This window comes from Rhipicephalus microplus, chromosome 3, assembly GCF_043290135.1.
Source record: "Rhipicephalus microplus isolate Deutch F79 chromosome 3, USDA_Rmic, whole genome shotgun sequence".
In the NCBI taxonomy this organism is placed as follows: Eukaryota; Metazoa; Arthropoda; class Arachnida; order Ixodida; family Ixodidae; genus Rhipicephalus; species Rhipicephalus microplus.
Window position 1 is genome coordinate 169,785,268 of NC_134702.1, and position 14,964 is coordinate 169,800,231.

Genomic DNA, 14,964 nt, shown 5'->3' on the forward strand with positions numbered 1-14,964 from the left:
AGCGCTGCCATTTTCTTTGACTATAGAGATAAGCGGCTTTCCTAAATGATGAAAAAACTGTATCAGGCATCAATGACGAGATGATTTTGTTTATTTCAACTATTGAATGATTTTATTGTTAGGAGAAGCTGTTGAGCACCAAGAATCTCGTTAATGAGTGCTCCAGATGTAACGGGGGTGTAGCTCAGTGGTAGAGCGCTCGCTTTGCATGTGAGTAGTCCCGGGTTCAGACCCCGGCACCTCGAAAGCGCTCTCGACTTTAGCGGTATCTTTTTTTATTGCCTGTTGTAATACTACGGCACCACGAGTTACCGGTGCGCATATCATGAAATACATTTCATCGAACAGCGCTGCCATTTTTTTGACTATAGAGATAAGCGGCTTTCCTCAATGATGAAAAAAACTGTATCAGGCAGCAATGACGAGATGATTTTGTTTATTTCAACTTATTGATTATTTTATTGTTTTAACAAGCTGATGAGCACCAAGAAACTCGTTAATGAGTGCTCCAGATGTAAAGGGGGTGTAGCTCAGTGGTAGAGCGCTCGCTTTGCATGTGAGAAGTCCTGGGTTGAATCCCCGGCACCTCCAAAGCGCTCTCGACATTAGCGGGATCTTTTTTATTGCCTGTTGTAATACTACGGCACCACGAGTCACCGGTACGCATATCATGAAATACATTTCATCGAACAGCGCTGCCATTTTCTTTGACTATAGAGATAAGCGGCTTTTCTCAAAGATGAAAAAACTGTATCAGGCAGCAATGACGAGATGATTTTGTTTATTTCAACCATTGAATTATTTAATTGTTAGAACAAGCTGATGAGCACCAAGAAACTCGTTAATGAGTGCTCCAGATGTAAAGGGGGTGTAGCTCAGTGGTAGAGCGCTCGCTTTGCATGTGAGTAGTCCCGGGTTCAGACCCCGGCACCTCGAAAGCGCTTTCGACTTTAGCGGTATCTTTTTTTAATGCCTGTTGTAATACTACGGCACCACGAGTTACCGGTGCGCATATCATTAAATACATTTCATCGAACATCGTTGCCATTTTCTTTGACTATAAAATATGCAGCTTTCCTCAATGATGAAAAAACTGTATCAGGCAGAATGATGAGATGATTTTGTTTATTTCAACTAATTGATTATCTTATTGTTTGAACAAGCTGATGAGCACCAAGAAACTCGTTAATGAGTGCTCCAAATGTAACGGAGGTGTAGCTCAGTGGTAGAGCGCTCGCTTTGCATGTGAGAAGTCCCGGGTTCAATCCCCGGCACCTCCAAAGCACTCTCGACTTTAGCGGTATCTTTTTTATTGCCTGTTGTAATACTACGGCACCACGAGTTACCGGTGCGCATATCATGAAATACATTTCATCGAACAGCGCTGCCATTTTCTTTGACTATAGAGATAAGCGGCTTTTCTCAATGATGAAAAAACTTTATCAGGCAGCAATGACGTGATGATTTTGTTTATTTCAACTATTGAATTATTTTATTGTTAGGAGAAGCTGATGAGCACCAAGAAACTCGTTAATGAGTGCTCCAGATGTAACGGGGGTGTAGCTCAGTGGTAGAGCGCTCGCTTTGCATGTGAGTAGTCCCGGGTTCAGACACCGGCACCTCGAAAGCGCTCTCCACTTTAGCGATATCTTTTTTTATTGCCTGTTGTAATACTACGGCACCACGAGTCACCGGTGCGCATATCATGAAATACATTTCATCGAACAGCGCTGCCATTTCCTTTGACTATAGAAATATGCAGCTTTTCTCAATGATTAAAAAACTGTATCAGGCAGCAATGACGAGATGATTTTGTTTATTTAAACTATTGAATTATTTTATTGTTAGAACAAGCTGATGAGCACCAAGAAACTCGTTAATGAGTGCCCCAGATGTAACAGGGGTGTAGCTGAGTGGTAGAGCGCTCGCTGTGCATGTGAGGTGTCCCGGGTTCAGACCCCGGCACCTCGAAAGCGCTCTCGACTTTAGCGATATCTTTTTTTATTGCCTGTTGTAATACTACGGCACCACGAGTCACCGGTGCGCATATCATGAAATACATTTCATCGAACAGCGCTGCCATTTTATTTGACTATAGAGATAAGCGGCTTTCCTCAATGATGAAAAAAACTGTATCAGGCAGCAATGACGAGACAATTTTGTTTATTTCAACTAATTGATTATTTTATTGTTTGAACAAGCTGATGAGCACCAAGAAACTCGTTAATGAGTGCCCCAGATGTAACAGGGGTGTAGCTGAGTGGTAGAGCGCTCGCTTTGCATGTGAGAAGTCCCGGGTTCAATCTCCGGCACCTGCAAAGCGCTCTCGACTTTAGCGGTATCTTTTTTATTGCCTGCTGTAATACTACGGCACCACGAGTTACCGGTGCGCATATCATGAAATACATTTCATCGAACAGCGCTGCCATTTTCTTTGACTATAGAGATAAGCGGCTTTCCTCAATGATGAAAAAACTGTATCAGGCAGCAATGACGAGATGATTTTGTTTATTTCAACTATTGAATTATTTTATTGTTAGGAGAAGCTGTTGAGCACCAAGAAACTCGTTAATGAGTGCTCCAGATGTAAAGGGGGTGTAGCTCAGTGGTAGAGCGCTCGCTTTGCATGTGAGTAGTGCCGGGTTCAGACCCCGGCACCTCGAAAGCGCTCTCGACTTTAGCGGTATCTTTTTTTATTTCCTGTTGTAATACTACGGCACCACGAGTTACCGGTGCGCATATCATGAAATACGTTTCATCGAACAGCGCTGCCATTTTCTTTGACTATAGAGATAAGCGGCTTTCCTGAATGATGACAAAAACTGTATCAGGCAGCAATGACGAGACGATTTTGTTTATTTCAACTTATTGATTATTTTATTGTTTTAACAAGCTGATGAGCACCAAGAAACTCGTTAATGAGTGCTCCAGATGTAAAGGGGGTGTAGCTCAGTGGTAGAGCGCTCGCTGTGCATGTGAGGTGTCCCGGGTTCAGACCCCGGCACCTCGAAAGCGCTCTCGACTTTAGCGGTATCTTTTTTTATTTCCTGTTGTAATACTATGGCACCACGAGTTACCGGTGCGCATATCATGAAATACGTTTCATCGAACAGCGCTGCCATTTTCTTTGACTATAGAGATAAGCGGCTTTCCTGAATGATGACAAAAACTGTATCAGGCAGCAATGACGAGACGATTTTGTTTATTTCAACTTATTGATTATTTTATTGTTTTAACAAGCTGATGAGCACCAAGAAACTCGTTAATGAGTGCTCCAGATGTAAAGGTGGTGTAGCTCAGTGGTAGAGCACTCGCTTTGCATGTGAGAAGTCCTGGGTTCAGACCCCGGCACCTCCAAAGCGCTCTCGACGTTAGCGGGATCTTTTTTTCATTGCCTGTTGTAATACTACGGCACCACGAGTCACCGGTACGCATATCATGAAATACATTTCATCGAACAGCGCTGCCATTTTCTTTGACTATAGAGATAAGCGGCTTTTCTCAATGATGAAAAAACTGTATCAGGCAGCAATGACAAGATGATTTTGTTTATTTCAACTATTGAATTATTTTATTGTTAGAACAAGCTGATGAGCACCAAGAAACTCGTTAATGAGTGCTCCAGATGTAAAGGGGGTGTAGCTCAGTGGTAGAGTGCTCGCTTAGCATGTGAGTACTCCCGGGTTCAGACCCCGGCACCTCGAAAGCGCTTTCGACTTTAGCGGTATCTTTTTTTTATTGCCTGTTGTAATACTACGGCACCACGAGTTACCGGTGCGCATATCATTAAATACATTTCATCGAACATCGTTGCCATTTTCTTTGACTATAAAATATGCAGCTTTCCTCAATGATGAAAAAACTGTATCAGGCAGAATGACGAGATGATTTTGTTTATTTCAACTAATTGATTATCTTATTGTTTGAACAAGCTGATGAGCACCAAGAAACTCGTTAATGAGTGCTCCAGATGTAACGGGGGATGTATATATGTTTGTGAATGTTGTATGTAAACAGGCAATAAAGAAAGAAAAAAGGGTGTAGCTCAGTGGTAGAGCGCTCGCTTTGCATGTGAGAAGTCCCGGGCTCAATCTCCGGCACCTGGAAAGCGCTCTCGACTTTAGCTGTATCTTTTTTATTGCCTGCTGTAATACTACGGCACCACTAGTTACCGGTGCGCATATCATGAAATACATTTCATCGAACAGCGCTGCCATTTTCTTTGACTATAGAGATAAGCGGCTTTCCTAAATGATGAAAAAACTGTATCAGGCATCAATGACGAGATGATTTTGTTTATTTCAACTATTGAATGATTTTATTGTTAGGAGAAGCTGTTGAGCACCAAGAATCTCGTTAATGAGTGCTCCAGATGTAACGGGGGTGTAGCTCAGTGGTAGAGCGCTCGCTTTGCATGTGAGTAGTCCCGGGTTCAGACCCCGGCACCTCGAAAGCGCTCTCGACTTTAGCGGTATCTTTTTTTATTGCCTGTTGTAATACTACGGCACCACGAGTTACCGGTGCGCATATCATGAAATACATTTCATCGAACAGCGCTGCCATTTTTTTGACTATAGAGATAAGCGGCTTTCCTCAATGATGAAAAAAACTGTATCAGGCAGCAATGACGAGATGATTTTGTTTATTTCAACTTATTGATAATTTTATTGTTTTAACAAGCTGATGAGCACCAAGAAACTCGTTAATGAGTGCTCCAGATGTAAAGGGGGTGTAGCTCAGTGGTAGAGCGCTCGCTTTGCATGTGAGAAGTCCTGGGTTGAATCCCCGGCACCTCCAAAGCGCTCTCGACATTAGCGGGATCTTTTTTCATTGCCTGTTGTAATACTACGGCACCACAAGTCACCGGTACGCATATCATGAAATACATTTCATCTAACAGCGCTGCCATTTTCTTTGACTATAGAGATAAGCGGCTTTTCTCAATGATGAAAAAAGTGTATCAGGCAGCAATGACGAGATGATTTTGTTTATTTCAACTATTGAATTATTTTATTGTTAGAACAAGCTGATGAGCACCAAGAAACTCGTTAATGAGTGCTCCAGATGTAACGGGGGTGTAGCTCAGTGGTAGAGCGCTCGCTTTGCATGTGAGAAGTCTCGGGTTCAATCCCCGGCACCTCCAAAGCGCTCTCGACTTTAGCGGTATATTTTTTATTGCCTGTTGTAATACTACGGCACCACGAGTTACCGGTGCGCATATCATGAAACACATTTCATCGAACAGCGCTGTCATTTTCTTTGACTATAGAAATATGCAGCTTTCCTCAATGATGAAAAAACTGTATCAGGTAGCAATGACGTTATGATTTTGTTTATTTCAACTATTGAATTATTTTATTGTTAGAACAAGCTGATGAGCACCAAGAAACTCGTTAATGAGTGCTCCAGATGTAACGGGGGATGTATATATGTTTGTGAATGTTGTATGTAAACAGGCAATAAAGAAAGAAAAAAGGGTGTAGCTCAGTGGTAGAGCACTCGCTTTGCATGTGAGAAGTCCCGGGCTCAATCCCCAGCACCTCCAAAGCGCTCTCGACTTTAGCGGTATATTTTTTATTGCCTGTTGTAATACTACGGCACCACGAGTTACCGGTGCGCATATCATGAAATACATTTCATCGAACATCGCTGCCATTTTCTTTGACTATAGAGATAAGCGACTTTTCTCAATGATGAAAAAAACTGTATCAGGCAGCAATGACGAGATGATTTTGTTTATTTCAACTATTGAATTATTTTATTGTTGAAACAAGCTGATGAGCATCAAGAAACTCGTTAATGAGTGCTCCAGATGTAACAGGGGTGTAGCTCAGTGGTAGAGCGCTCGCTTGGCATGTGAGAAGTCCCGGGTTCAATCCCCGGCACCTGCAAAGTGCTCTCGACTTTAGCGGTATCTTTTTTATTTCCTGCTTTAATACTACGGCACCACGAGTTACCGGTGCGCATATCATGAAATACATTTCATCGAACAGCGCTGCCATTTTCTTTGACTATAGAGATAAGCGGCTTTCCTCAATGATGAAAAAAACTGTATCAGGCAGCAATGACGAGACAATTTTGTTTATTTCAACTAATTGAATATTTTATTGTTTGACCAAGCTGATGAGCACCAAGAAACTCGTTAATGAGTGCCCCAGATGTAACAGGGGTGTAGCTCAGTGGTAGAGCGCTCGCTTTGCATGTGAGAAGTCCCGAGTTCAATCTCCGGCACCTGCAAAGCGCTCTCCACTTTAGCGGTATCTTTTTATTGCCTGCTGTAATACTACGGCACCACGAGTTACCGGTGCGCATATCATGAAATACATTTCATCGGACAGCGCTGCCATTTTCTTTGACTATAGAGATAAGCTGCTTTCCTCAATGATGAAAAAAACTGTATCAGGCAGCAATGACGAGATGATTTTGTTTATTTATACTATTGAATTTTTCTATTGTTAGGAGAAGCTGATGAGCACCAAGAAACTCGTTAATGAGTGCTCCAGATGTAACGGGGGTGTAGCTCAGTGGTAGAGCACTCGCTTTGCATGTGAGAAGTCCCGGGTTCAATCCCTGGCTCCTCCAAAGCACTCTCGACTTTAGCGGTATCTTCTTTATTGCCTGTTGCAATACTACGGCACCACGAGTTACCGGTGCGCATATCATGAAATACATTTCATCGAACAGCGCTGCCATTTTCTTTGACTATAGAGATAAGCTGCTTTTCTCAATGATGAAAAAACTGTATCAGGCAGCAATGACGAGATGATTTTGTTTATTTATACTATTGAATTTTTTTATTGTTAGGAGAAGCTGATGAGCACCAAGAAACTCGTTAATGAGTGCTCCAGATGTAACGGGGGTGTAGCTCAGTGGTAGAGCACTCGCTTTGCATGTGAGAAGTCCCGGGTTCAATCCCCGGCACCTGCAAAGCGCTCTCCACTTTAGCGGTATCTTTTTTATTGCCTGCTGTAATACTACGGCACCACGAGTTACCGGTGCGCATATCATGAAATACATTTCATCGAACAGCGCTGCCATTTTCTTTGACTGTAGAGATAAGCTGCTTTTCTCAATGATGAAAAAAACTGTATCAGGCAGCAATGACGAGACAATTTTGTTTATTTCAACTAATTGAATATTTTATTGTTTGACCAAGCTGATGAGAACCAAGAAACTCGTTAATGAGTGCCCCAGATGTAACAGGGGTGTAGCTCAATGGTAGAGCGCTCGCTTTGCATGTGAGAAGTCCCTAGTTCAATCTCCGGCACCTGCAAAGGGCTCTCCACTTTAGCGGTATCTTTTTTATTGCCTGCTGTAACACTACGGCACCACGAGTTACCGGTGCGCATATCATGAAATACATTTCATCGAACAGCGCTGCCATTTTCTTTGACTATAGAGATAAGCTGCTTTTCTCAATGATGAAAAAAACTGTATCAGGCAGCAATGACGAGACAATTTTGTTTATTTCAACTAATTGAATATTTTATTGTTTGACCAAGCTGATGAGCACCAAGAAACTCGTTAATGAGTGCCCCAGATGTAACAGGGGTGTAGCTCAGTGGTAGAGCGCTCGCTTTGCATGTGAGAAGTCCCGAGTTCAATCTCCGGCACCTGCAAAGCGCTCTCCACTTTAGCGGTATCTTTTTTATTGCCTGCTGTAATACTACGGCACCACGAGTTACCGGTGCGCATATCATGAAATACATTTCATCGAACAGCGCTGCCATTTTCTTTGACTGTAGAGATAAGCTGCTTTTCTCAATGATGAAAAAACTGTATCAGGCAGCAATGACGAGATGATTTTGTTTATTTATACTATTGAATTTTTTTATTGTTAGGAGAAGCTGATGAGCACCAAGAAACTCGTTAATGAGTGCTCCAGATGTAACGGCGGTGTAGCTCAGTGGTAGAGCACTCGCTTTGCATGTGAGAAGTCCCGGGTTCAATCCCCGGCTCCTCCAAAGCACTCTCGACTTTAGCGGTATCTTCTTTATTGCCTGTTGCAATACTACGGCACCACGAGTTAACGGTGCGCATATCATGAAATACATTCCATCGAACAGCGCTGCCATTTTCTTTGACTATAGAGATAAGCTGCTTTCCACAATGATGAAAAAAACTGTATCAGGCAGCAATGACGAGACGATTTTGTTTATTTCAACTTATTGATTATTTTATTGTTTTAACAAGCTGATGAGCACCAAGAAACTCGTTAATGAGTGCTCCAGATGTAAAGGGGGTGTAGCTCAGTGGTAGAGCGCTCGCTTTGCATGTGAGAAGTCCTGGGTTGAATCCCCGGCACCTCCAAAGCGCTCTCGACATTAGCGGGATCTTTTTTCATTGCCTGTTGTAATACTACGGCACCACGAGTCACCGGTACGCATATCATGAAATACATTTCATCGAACAGCGCTGCCATTTTCTTTGACTATAGAGATAAGCGGCTTTTCTCAAAGATGAAAAAACTGTATCAGGCAGCAATGACGAGATGATTTTGTTTATTTCAACCATTGAATTATTTTATTGTTAGAACAAGCTGATGAGCACCAAGAAACTCGTTAATGAGTGCTCCAGATGTAAAGGGGGTGTAGCTCAGTGGTAGAGCGCTCGCTTTGCATGTGAGTAGTCCCGGGTTCAGACCCCGGCACCTCGAAAGCGCTTTCGACTTTAGCGGTATCTTTTTTTAATGCCTGTTGTAATACTACGGCACCACGAGTTACCGGTGCGCATATCAATAAATACATTTCATCGAACATCGTTGCCATTTTCTTTGACTATAAAATATGCAGCTTTCCTCAATGATGAAAAAACTGTATCAGGCAGAATGACGAGATGATTTTGTTTATTTCAACTAATTGATTATCTTATTGTTTGAACAAGCTGATGAGCACCAAGAAACTCGTTAATGAGTGCTTCAAATGTAACGGAGGTGTAGCTCAGTGGTAGAGCGCTCGCTTTGCATGTGAGAAGTCCCGGGTTCAATCCCCGGCACCTCCAAAGCACTCTCGACTTTAGCGGTATCTTTTTTATTGCCTGTTGTAATACTACGGCACCACGAGTTACCGGTGCGCATATCATGAAATACATTTCATCGAACAGCGCTGCCATTTTCTTTGACTATAGAGATAAGCGGCTTTTCTCACTGATGAAAAAACTTTATCAGGCAGCAATGACGAGATGATTTTGTTTATTTCAACTATTGAATTATTTTATTGTTAGGAGAAGCTGATGAGCACCAAGAAACTCGTTAATGAGTGCTCCAGATGTAACGGGGGTGTAGCTCAGTGGTAGAGCGCTCGCTTTGCATGTGAGTAGTCCCGGGTTCAGACACCGGCACCTCGAAAGCGCTCTCGACTTTAGCGATATCTTTTTTTATTGCCTGTTGTAATACTACGGCACCACGAGTCACCGGTGCGCATATCATGAAATACATTTCATCGAACAGCGCTGCCATTTCCTTCGACTATAGAAATATGCAGCTTTTCTCAATGATTAAAAAACTGTATCAGGCAGCAATGACGAGATGATTTTGTTTATTTAAACTATTGAATTATTTTATTGTTAGAACAAGCTGATGAGCACCAAGAAACTCGTTAATGAGTGCTCCAGATGTAACGGGGGTGTAGCTCAGTGGTAGAGTGCTCGCTTTGCATGTGAGAAGTCGCGGGTTCAATCCCCGGCTCCTGCAAAGCACTCTCGACTTTAGCGGTATCTTTTTTTATTGCCTGTTGCAATACTACGGCACCACGAGTTACCGGTGCGCATATCATGAAATACATTTCATCGAACAGCGCTGCCATTTTTTTGACAATAGAGATAAGCGACTTTTCTCAATGATGAAAAAAAAACTGTATCAGGCAGCAATGACGAGATGATTTTGTTTATTTATACTATTGAATTATTTTATTGTTTGAACAAGCTGATGAGCACCAAGAAACTCGTTAATTAGTGCCCCAGATGTAACAGGGGTGTAGCTGAGTGGTAGAGCGCTCGCTTTGCATGTGAGTAGTCCCGGGTTCAGACCCCGGCACCTCGAAAGCGCTCTCAACTTTAGCGGTATCTTTTTTTATTGCCTGTTGTAATACTACGGCACCACGAGTTACCGGTGCGCATATCATGAAATACATTTCATCGAACAGCGCTGCCATTTTCTTTGACTATAGAGATAAGCGGCTTTCCTCAATGATGAAAAAAACTGTATCAGGCAGCAATGACGAGACGATTTTGTTTATTTCAACTTATTGATTATTTTATTGTTTTAACAAGCTGATGATCACCAAGAAACTCGTTAATGAGTGCTCCAGATGTAAAGGGGGTGTAGCTCAGTGGTAGAGCGCTCGCTTTGCATGTGAGAAGTCCTGGGCTGAATCCCCGGCACCTCCAAAGCGCTCTCGACATTAGCGGGATCTTTTTTCATTGCCTGTTGTAATACTACGGCACCACGAGTCACCGGTACGCATATCATGAAATACATTTCATCGAACAGCGCTGCCATTTTCTTTGACTATAGAGATAAGCGGCTTTTCTCAAAAAATGAAAAAACTGTATCAGGCAGCAATGACGATATGATTTTGTTTATTTCAACCATTGAATTATTTTATTGTTAGAACAAGCTGATGAGCACCAAGAAACTCGTTAATGAGTGCTCCAGATGTAAAGGGGGTGTAGCTCAGTGGTAGAGCGCTCGCTTTGCATGTGAGTAGTCCCGGGTACAGACCCCGGCACCTCGAAAGCGCTTTCGACTTTAGCGGTATCTTTTTTTAATGCCTGTTGTAATACTACGGCACCACGAGTTACCGGTGCGCATATCATTAAATACATTTCATCGAACATCGTTGCCATTTTCTTTGACTATAAAACATGCAGCTTTCCTCAATGATGAAAAAACTGTATCAGGCAGAATGACGAGATGATTTTGTTTATTTCAACTAATTGATTATCTTATTGTTTGAACAAGCTGATGAGCACCAAGAAACTCGTTAATGAGTCCTCCAAATGTAACGGAGGTGTAGCTCAGTGGTAGAGCGCTCGCTTTGCATGTGAGAAGTCCCGGGTTCAATCCCCGGCACCTCCAAAGCACTCTCGACTTTAGCGGTATCTTTTTTATTGCCTGTTGTAATACTACGGCACCACGAGTTACCGGTGCGCATATCATGAAATACATTTCATCGAACAGCGCTGCCATTTTCTTTGACTATAGAGATAAGCGGCTTTTCTCAATGATGAAAAAACTTTATCAGGCAGCAATGACGAGATGATTTTGTTTATTTCAACTATTGAATTATTTTATTGTTAGGAGAAGCTGATGAGCACCAAGAAACTCGTTAATGAGTGCTCCAGATGTAACGGGGGTGTAGCTCAGTGGTAGAGCGCTCGCTTTGCATGTGAGTAGTCCCGGGTTCAGACACCGGCACCTCGAAAGCGCTCTCGACTTTAGCGATATCTTTTTTTATTGCCTGTTGTAATACTATGGCACCACGAGTTACCGGTGCGCATATCATGAAATACATTTCATCGAACAGCGCTGCCATTTCCTTTGACTATAGAAATATGCAGCTTTTCTCAATGATGAAAAAACTGTATCAGGCAGCAATGACGAGATGATTTTGTTTATTTGAACTATTGAATTATTTTATTGTTAGAACAAGCTGATGAGCACCAAGAAACTCGTTAATGAGTGCTCCAGATGTAACGGGGGTGTAGCTCAGTGGTAGAGTGCTCGCTTTGCATGTGAGAAGTCTCGGGTTCAATCCCCGGCACCTCCAAAGCGCTCTCGACTTTAGCGGTATCTTTTTTTATTGCCTGTTGTAATACTACGGCACCACGAGTTACCGGTGCGCATATCATGAAATACATTTCATCGAACAGCGCTGCCATTTTCTTTGACTATAGAGATAAGCGGCTTTACTCAATGATGAAAAAACTGTATCAGGCAGAATGACGAGATGATTTTGTTTATTTCAACTGATTGATTATCTTATTGTTTGAACAAGCTGATGAGCACCAAGAAACTCGTTAATGAGTGCTCCAAGTGTAACGGGGGTGTAGCTCAGTGGTAGAGCGCTCGCTTTGTATGTGAGAAGTCCCGGGTTCAATCCCCGGCACCTCCAAAGCACTCTCGACTTTAGCGGTATCTTTTTTATTGCCTGTTGTAATACCTCAGCACCACGAGTTACCGGTGTGCATATCATGAAATACATTTCATCGAACAGCGCTGCCATTTTCTTTGACTATAGAGATAAGCGACTTTTCTCAATGATGAAAAAAATGGTATCAGGCAGCAATGACGAGATGATTTTGTTTATTTCAACTATTGAATTATTTTATTGTTAGAACAAGCTAATGAGCACCAAGAAACTTGGTAATGAGTGCTCCAGATGTAACGGGGGTGTAGGTCAGTGGTAGAGCGCTCGCTTTGCATGTGAGAAGTCCCGGGCTCAATCCCCAGTACCTCCAAAGCGCTCTCGACTTTAGCGGTATCTTTTTTATTGCCTGTTGTAATACTACGGCACCACGAGTTACCGGTGCGCATATCATGAAATACATTTCATCGAACATCGCTGCCGTTTTCTTTGACTATAGAGATAAGCGACTTTTCTCAATGATGAAAAAAACTGTATCAGGCAGCAATGACGAGATGATTTTTTTATTTCAACTATTGAATTATTTTATTGTTGAAACAAGCTGATGAGCACCAAGAAACTCGTTAATGAGTGCTCCAGATGTAACAGGGGTGTAGCTCAGTGGTAGAGCGCTCGCTTTGCATGTGAGAAGTCCCGGGTTCAATCTCCGGCACCTCCCAAGCGCTCTCCACTTTAGCGGTATCTTTTTTATTGCCTGCTGTATTACTACGGCACCACGAGTTACCGGTGCGCATATCATGAAATACATTTCATCGAACAGCGCTGCCATTTTCTTTGACTGTAGAGATAAGCGGCTTTTCTCAATGATGAAAAAACTGTATCAGGCAGCAATGACGAGATGATTTTGTTTATTTATACTATTGAATTATTTTATTGTTAGGAGAAGCTGATGAGCACCAAGAAACTCGTTAATGAGTGCTTCAGATGTAATGGGGGTGTAGCTCAGTGGTAGAGCGCTCGCTTTGCATGTGAGAAGTCGCGGGTTCAATCCCCGGCTCCTCCAAAGCACTCTCGACTTTAGCGGTATTTTTTTATTGCCTGTTGCAATACTACGGCACCACGAGTTACCGGTGCGCATATCATGAAATACATTTCATCGAACAGCGCTGCCATTTTTTTGACAATACAGATAAGCGACTTTTCTCAATGATGAAAAAAAAACTGTATCAGGCAACAATGACGAGATGATTTTGTTTATTTATACTATTGAATTATTTTATTGTTTGAACAAGCTGATGAGCACCAAGAAACTCGTTAATTAGTGCCCCAGATGTAACAGGGGTGTAGCTGAGTGGTAGAGCGCTCGCTTTGCATGTGAGAAGTCCCGGGTTCAATCTCCGGCACCTGCAAAGCGCTCTCGACTTTAGCGGTATCTTTTTTATTGCCTGCTGTAATACTACGGCACCACGAGTTACCGGTGCGCATATCATGAAATACATTTCATCGAACAGCGCTGCCATTTTCTTTGACTATAGAGATAAGCGGCTTTCCTCAATGATGAAAAAACTGTATGAGGCAGCAATGACGAGATGATTTTGTTTATTTCAACTATTGAATTATTTTATTGTTAGGAGAAGCTGTTGAGCACCAAGAAACTCGTTAATGAGTGCTCCAGATCTAACGGGGGTGTAGCTCAGTGGTAGAGCGCTCGCTTTGCATGTGAGTAGTCCCGGGTTCAGACCCCGGCACCTCGAAAGCGCTCTCAACTTTAGCGGTATCTTTTTTTATTGCCTGTTGTAATACTACGGCACCACGAGTTACCGGTGCGCATATCATGAAATACATTTCGTCGAACAGCGCTGCCATTTTCTTTGACTATAGAGATAAGCGGCTTTCCTCAATGATGAAAAAAACTGTATCAGGCAGCAATGACGAGACGATTTTGTTTATTTCAACTTATTGATTATTTTATTGTTTTAACAAGCTGATGATCACCAAGAAACTCGTTAATGAGTGCTCCAGATGTAAAGGGGGTGTAGCTCAGTGGTAGAGGGCTCGCTTTGCATGTGAGAAGTCCTGGGTTGAATCCCCGGCACCTCCAAAGCGCTCTCGACATTAGCGGGATCTTTTTTCATTGCCTGTTGTAATACTACGGCACCACGAGTCACCGGTACGCATATCATGAAATACATTTCATCGAACAGCGCTGCCATTTTCTTTGACTATACAGATAAGCGGCTTTCCTCAATGATGAAAAAAACTGTATCAGGCAGCAATGACGAGACGATTTTGTTTATTTCAACTTATTGATTATTTTATTGTTTTAACAAGCTGATGATCACCAAGAAACTCGTTAATGAGTGCTCCAGATGTAAAGGGGGTGTAGCTCAGTGGTAGAGCACTCGCTTTGCATGTGAGAAGTCCTGGGTTGAATCCCCGGTACCTCCAAAGCGCTCTCGACGTTAGCGGGATCTTTTTTTCATTGCCTGTTGTAATACTACGGCACCACGAGTCACCGGTGCGCATCTCATGAAATACATTTCATCGAACAGCGCTGCCATTTTCTTTGACTATAGAGATAAGCGGCTTTTCTCAATGATGAAAAAACTGTATCAGGCAGCAATGACAAGATGATTTTGTTTATTTCAACTATTGAATTATTTTATTGTTAGAACAAGCTGATGAGCACCAAGAAACTCGTTAATGAGTGCTCCAGATGTAAAGGGGGTGTAGCTCAGTGGTAGAGTGCTCGCTTAGCATGTGAGTACTCCCGGGTTCAGACCCCGGCACCTCGAAAGCGCTTTCGACTTTAGCGGTATCTTTTTTTATTGCCTGTTGTAATACTACGGCACCACGAGTTACCGGTGCGCTTATCATT

At 42.5% G+C, this 14,964-nt stretch overlaps 23 non-coding genes across 23 annotated transcripts; all 23 read left to right on the top strand.

The window, feature by feature from the left end:
- Positions 1–172: 172 nt before the first annotated feature.
- On the top strand, positions 173–245 carry TRNAA-UGC (transfer RNA alanine (anticodon UGC)). The gene has a single exon. It is a non-coding gene; the product is annotated as a tRNA-Ala (tRNA).
- Positions 246–519: 274 nt separating this feature from the next.
- On the top strand, positions 520–591 carry TRNAA-UGC (transfer RNA alanine (anticodon UGC)). Its single transcript has one exon. It is a non-coding gene; the product is annotated as a tRNA-Ala (tRNA).
- Positions 592–864: 273 nt separating this feature from the next.
- TRNAA-UGC (transfer RNA alanine (anticodon UGC)) lies at positions 865–936 on the top strand. Its single transcript has one exon. It is a non-coding gene; the product is annotated as a tRNA-Ala (tRNA).
- Positions 937–1,208: 272 nt separating this feature from the next.
- On the top strand, positions 1,209–1,280 carry TRNAA-UGC (transfer RNA alanine (anticodon UGC)). Its single transcript has one exon. It is a non-coding gene; the product is annotated as a tRNA-Ala (tRNA).
- Positions 1,281–3,285: 2,005 nt separating this feature from the next.
- On the top strand, positions 3,286–3,357 carry TRNAA-UGC (transfer RNA alanine (anticodon UGC)). The gene has a single exon. It is a non-coding gene; the product is annotated as a tRNA-Ala (tRNA).
- A 1,021-nt stretch (positions 3,358–4,378) lies between these two features.
- On the top strand, positions 4,379–4,451 carry TRNAA-UGC (transfer RNA alanine (anticodon UGC)). The gene has a single exon. It is a non-coding gene; the product is annotated as a tRNA-Ala (tRNA).
- Positions 4,452–4,725: 274 nt separating this feature from the next.
- TRNAA-UGC (transfer RNA alanine (anticodon UGC)) lies at positions 4,726–4,797 on the top strand. Its single transcript has one exon. It is a non-coding gene; the product is annotated as a tRNA-Ala (tRNA).
- Positions 4,798–5,071: 274 nt separating this feature from the next.
- Positions 5,072–5,143, top strand: TRNAA-UGC (transfer RNA alanine (anticodon UGC)). Its single transcript has one exon. It is a non-coding gene; the product is annotated as a tRNA-Ala (tRNA).
- Positions 5,144–5,817: 674 nt separating this feature from the next.
- TRNAA-GGC (transfer RNA alanine (anticodon GGC)) lies at positions 5,818–5,891 on the top strand. The gene has a single exon. It is a non-coding gene; the product is annotated as a tRNA-Ala (tRNA).
- A 619-nt stretch (positions 5,892–6,510) lies between these two features.
- On the top strand, positions 6,511–6,582 carry TRNAA-UGC (transfer RNA alanine (anticodon UGC)). Its single transcript has one exon. It is a non-coding gene; the product is annotated as a tRNA-Ala (tRNA).
- Positions 6,583–6,855: 273 nt separating this feature from the next.
- Positions 6,856–6,927, top strand: TRNAA-UGC (transfer RNA alanine (anticodon UGC)). Its single transcript has one exon. It is a non-coding gene; the product is annotated as a tRNA-Ala (tRNA).
- A 965-nt stretch (positions 6,928–7,892) lies between these two features.
- Positions 7,893–7,964, top strand: TRNAA-UGC (transfer RNA alanine (anticodon UGC)). The gene has a single exon. It is a non-coding gene; the product is annotated as a tRNA-Ala (tRNA).
- Positions 7,965–8,238: 274 nt separating this feature from the next.
- Positions 8,239–8,310, top strand: TRNAA-UGC (transfer RNA alanine (anticodon UGC)). The gene has a single exon. It is a non-coding gene; the product is annotated as a tRNA-Ala (tRNA).
- Positions 8,311–8,584: 274 nt separating this feature from the next.
- TRNAA-UGC (transfer RNA alanine (anticodon UGC)) lies at positions 8,585–8,656 on the top strand. The gene has a single exon. It is a non-coding gene; the product is annotated as a tRNA-Ala (tRNA).
- Positions 8,657–8,928: 272 nt separating this feature from the next.
- On the top strand, positions 8,929–9,000 carry TRNAA-UGC (transfer RNA alanine (anticodon UGC)). Its single transcript has one exon. It is a non-coding gene; the product is annotated as a tRNA-Ala (tRNA).
- A 619-nt stretch (positions 9,001–9,619) lies between these two features.
- TRNAA-UGC (transfer RNA alanine (anticodon UGC)) lies at positions 9,620–9,691 on the top strand. Its single transcript has one exon. It is a non-coding gene; the product is annotated as a tRNA-Ala (tRNA).
- A 1,314-nt stretch (positions 9,692–11,005) lies between these two features.
- TRNAA-UGC (transfer RNA alanine (anticodon UGC)) lies at positions 11,006–11,077 on the top strand. The gene has a single exon. It is a non-coding gene; the product is annotated as a tRNA-Ala (tRNA).
- A 619-nt stretch (positions 11,078–11,696) lies between these two features.
- On the top strand, positions 11,697–11,768 carry TRNAA-UGC (transfer RNA alanine (anticodon UGC)). The gene has a single exon. It is a non-coding gene; the product is annotated as a tRNA-Ala (tRNA).
- Positions 11,769–12,041: 273 nt separating this feature from the next.
- Positions 12,042–12,113, top strand: TRNAT-UGU (transfer RNA threonine (anticodon UGU)). The gene has a single exon. It is a non-coding gene; the product is annotated as a tRNA-Thr (tRNA).
- A 619-nt stretch (positions 12,114–12,732) lies between these two features.
- Positions 12,733–12,804, top strand: TRNAA-UGC (transfer RNA alanine (anticodon UGC)). Its single transcript has one exon. It is a non-coding gene; the product is annotated as a tRNA-Ala (tRNA).
- A 273-nt stretch (positions 12,805–13,077) lies between these two features.
- TRNAA-UGC (transfer RNA alanine (anticodon UGC)) lies at positions 13,078–13,149 on the top strand. Its single transcript has one exon. It is a non-coding gene; the product is annotated as a tRNA-Ala (tRNA).
- Positions 13,150–13,767: 618 nt separating this feature from the next.
- On the top strand, positions 13,768–13,840 carry TRNAA-UGC (transfer RNA alanine (anticodon UGC)). The gene has a single exon. It is a non-coding gene; the product is annotated as a tRNA-Ala (tRNA).
- Positions 13,841–14,462: 622 nt separating this feature from the next.
- On the top strand, positions 14,463–14,534 carry TRNAA-UGC (transfer RNA alanine (anticodon UGC)). Its single transcript has one exon. It is a non-coding gene; the product is annotated as a tRNA-Ala (tRNA).
- The last annotated feature ends 430 nt before the right edge of the window (positions 14,535–14,964 follow it).